The sequence below is a fragment of the Setaria italica genome, chromosome IX (assembly GCF_000263155.2).
Source record: "Setaria italica strain Yugu1 chromosome IX, Setaria_italica_v2.0, whole genome shotgun sequence".
Taxonomy (NCBI): Eukaryota; Viridiplantae; Streptophyta; class Magnoliopsida; order Poales; family Poaceae; genus Setaria; species Setaria italica.
In genome coordinates, this window is record NC_028458.1 from 10,754,047 (window position 1) to 10,758,224 (window position 4,178).

Consider the following 4,178-nt stretch of genomic DNA (forward strand, 5'->3'; position numbering starts at 1 on the left):
ATAGACACAACTTTGACTCGCAACTACTAATTGGGTTTATTTTCTTAATACCGATCTTTTTTAGAGTAAAGAAACGTCACCGGATGCGGAGGTCATGGCTTCTCACAGCTCAGGGACGAATTTAGAGGTTGGCTAAGTTACCGGGGTTGTGCGAGGGTCAAAGGCAACAGAAATCCGCATAAAGAGTTGTGATCGTAGCTAGCACGATGACACGTTATCCGTAATTCCAATCGGGACCGAAATAGAGATTGAGGGGAACTCGAGGATCGCATGTTATGCCTAGCTCGACGGACGAACGACAAAGAAACACCCTTGAAAATCGGCAAGGGCAGGGGCAGCCGAGCAGGGCACGGGAGGAGTAGGGGAGGGAAGGAGGGCGAGGAAGCAAACCCGGCGGGCGAGGTGTGCGGCGGGTGCGGGAGGCGCCGGTGGACTTGGAGGAGCCTCGCGCGTGGAGCGGAGGGGCGAGTCGAGCAACTCTTCTCCTCCGTTCCTGCCGCCGGCGGCGGCGGCGGCGGGCGTGGAGTGGACTCTGTTCTGTGTCCGCCGCTGTCTGTTTGGGAGGCGGGGGGAGTGTGAGGTGACTCAGGTGAGCAGCAGAGCACGGATGGGTCGGTTGACGTGACAGATTAAATCTAACTTTAAGGGGATGTTTGTTTTTTAGCTAAACTAAATTCTAGCCACAGGGATGTCTTTTGACACTAGAAGTATTAAATATAGGTTAATTACAAAATTAATTGCACAGATGGAGGTTAATTTGTAATACGAATCTATTAAACCTATTAAGCCTAAAAGATTCGTCTCGCGAATTAGCCTAGTCTTCTGCAATTAATTTTATAATTAGCTTATAGTTAGTCCTCCTAATTAGTATCCGAAGTTCCATATGACAAGCCAAACGACATATTTTTTCCAGCTTTTTTGGCCGCGCTTCTCCCAACAACCTCTATTATATTAAAACTCTATTATATTAAAACGTCAAACCCACCTCAAAAGTGTTTAAGGCTTAAACATGACATCATTATTTCAATATTTATATAGCTTACCTAAGAAGCGCTTCTCCTTACCACGGTTCCATTTGGAACCGTGAGCGTGGCGCTGTGGGACCCGCATCTTAGTTGCGTCACGCCTGGGATCTCATTTCTTTTCATTATCTTGGAACCGGATGATTGGAACGAGGGGTACGTACGCTTAAATACCCACATGGTCTTGTAGGGGTTGATTGGTTGGTGCATGTTTCTCGACCAGGCTGTATAAGGGTGTTTGGATACCCATTGTTAAACTTTGGCACATGTCATATTGGATGTTTGAATAATAATTAAAAGTATTAAATATAATCTAATTACAAAACTAATGGCACAGATGGAGTCTAATTCGCGAGACGAATCTATTAAGTCTAATTAGTCCATTTGCTAATGATGGATTAACTAGGCTTAATAGATTCGTCTCGCGAATTAGACTCCATCTGTGCAATTAGTTTTGTAATTAGCTCATGTTTAGTCCTTCTAATTAGCATCCGAATATCCGATATGAGCCTGCTAAAGTTTAGCACCTCGTATCCAAACACCCTCTTAGTTTGGTTGCCTGCATGGCCACCGGAGCTCGGCCCTCCACATGCAAAAAGGAGGTTAGAGCCTGAATCGCCAGAAACGCAAGGAACGGCCGTTTCCCATGGGCCAGGCTCGCATGGTGTAGTATTTTGTACGGTTAATGATGCAATTAGAACATAATTAGCATGTATTAAGTGATATTAGTATGTATTAAAGAATATTAAACTATAATAAGATAAATTAAGGATTATTTGAGCATAATCATGAAAAATATCTTATAATGATGATTATCTAATAATTTGATCTTGTGCAACAGAGATGGACGGGCAACCAAACAATATTTCTTCTCGACCAGATTTAATAGATACAACCAACCAAACATAATGCGTTTGCATATACCTAGTTTGGCTGAGGTGAGCCTGGCACATGCAATCAAAGCCCGTAAACAAAACACCTGTACTCTGATAAAATGTAACTTATAAGAAATCCTGCAATCATTACTAAAAATTAGACGTCCTGCAATCACAGAAGAGTTACATGATTTTTTTTCCTGGAAGGTTGACATGATCCCTTTAGGCAGTGTTTGGTTGGTTGGACGAGGGTGAATGGAATATTCCTGGATGGATGGAGCATGGATGGAATAATTCTACATGATATGATTGCCTATTTGGTTGGCTGTACGTGTACAGGGTTATACATGATTTTTGCTTGGTTGGCTGAAGGGGATTGTATGAGTTGGAAAGTTGGAAACGGTAGAATGGCCGATGGAAATCGGGCATTTTTGTAATGTCTGGCCCAGGTAGCCCAGTTCAAAACTCTGACCGCGAAACTAAGGCCCGCGAAAACAAGAGTGCGCCCTGCTGCTCTCTCTGCTGCTGCTGCTGGTGGTGGTGGTGGTGAAAGAGCGATCCGTCGTCGGTCCAGCGGCTTAATCAATCAGGCCGAGAAGCAGTCAGCAGTCACAGAACGCAGATCAACAGAATGTGATGATTTTTTTTGATGATGATGATGAAAGGGATTCAAGGAGAAGTGTAGTAGTATCATGTGTTAAAGCCTCGCTCGCTGATTCCCCAGCTGGCCGGTCCGGTTAGCCGATCAATCTGCGGTTGCTTTCGCGGTTTCGCGGATCCATGGCCGGCGCGGAGGGATCAGCAGCCGTGTTGATCTGCCCAACGGCGACACAGAAATCATGTATGCTACCGTTCGGAATTCGGGCTGAGAATTAGCAATCCGTCAGATCTGAAATGCAAGCCCCAACAGCAAGCAATGCAACCAAATGCCGGCCAGGCAGCTAGCAGATCCTGTTGAACCTGCACCGACCATGCTGCGTTCATGAGACCCTACGGTCCCTATTCGACCCAAGTTATTGTTGCTGACCGCTGCACAGGTGTACGTACCAGTCGCCGGCGCGGCGGGGAGTACCGTACCGTACCGGCACGGAATAAATGAGATCGCGACAGTATATCTGTACGTATACATGTACGTACGTGGATTAAGGCAGCCAGTATCGATCACGCACGCCGGCCGTGCTTAATTAATTTCCACATGCAGCGGTCGCGAGGGAAGGATCGAGAAGACGAGATGCATGATGCTTGACTGCCAAGGAATACGGATGAGACGCCCAAATCACGTACAGGTCGATCGCCCGGAGGTGGTGACAGCCTGACAGCAGCTCGATCCACACCGTATGCTTTGCATTGACCACACACGCCGAGATCGAGGTCGTTGTTAGTAGATGTATCAGGGGTTTGAAAAGGGTCGCTACAGTGATCACCAGCTTCTCTCCTGTATAACTCTAGCAAGTAGCTGCAACGTCAATATCGCGTTAAAGAATATTTTGAGTGTAGATTTTATTCCGCAAACTTGCACGCACTGTATTTGAAAATACAACTACTATATGCATATAAATTGTTGTCAGGGAAGACGATATTCAAAAGTAGATTTTTTGCACCTATATATCGTATTGCAAACCATGAAATTAAAGGTGCAACTAGGAAAACAAATTAATGCCGTCTACCTTTCAGATTCTAACCAAAAATCTTTAATTAAGGCTATATATGCAACAAATTCTTTCACGAAGATCTTGAGCCCGTAAGCGCAGCAGGCGCACGTGTTGCGCTAGTTCAAGCAAGAATATCATATCTGGCTCTCCCTCATTCAGACCTGCCCGTTTGAAAGAGATAAATCCAATCGATCTCTCCCAAATATTAATTAAACCCCCTGAAAACACAAACAAAGTCACCATATATATTCTTGTCTTAATTACTAATGGGCTCAACTTTGGCAAACTTTCAACGGACATTCACATTGAGGCAATGTACGTGCACGTACCTCGAAGGATATCTACTGCTCAACAAATCAGAGGCGGAAACGATCACCGTACGTACCATGCATGCACTCACACTAAACATGCAAAACCGTCCAATGATGGATATAACACCTGTTTAGCGATTTAGCGAATGTCTGTTCTTTCTAAGCATTATTGACGGCGATGGTGCTCAAAAATCAACACTAGCCAGTACTACCTGTAGACTATTAGGTTACCTAGCTCACTAGCTGCGTCATTGCCCCCAAGTACAAATAAAATAAATGCGTATTTAGATTAAATCACATGGAGTTGATCCTATCCAT

The 4,178-nt window shown here is 44.8% G+C and overlaps 1 protein-coding gene across 3 annotated transcripts in view; it reads right to left on the bottom strand.

Annotated features, from left to right (window-relative positions):
* Window positions 1-596, bottom strand: part of LOC101763239 (organic cation/carnitine transporter 7) — a 4,707-nt gene extending 4,111 nt beyond the window's left edge. For all 3 annotated transcript variants that reach the window (XM_004982301.2, XM_012843083.2, XM_022823358.1), the window contains exon 1: window positions 391-596. The gene's annotated coding sequence lies outside the window, so the exon portion shown is untranslated. The remainder of the gene's footprint in view (window positions 1-390) is intronic.
* Between the last annotated feature and the right edge of the window lie 3,582 nt (window positions 597-4,178).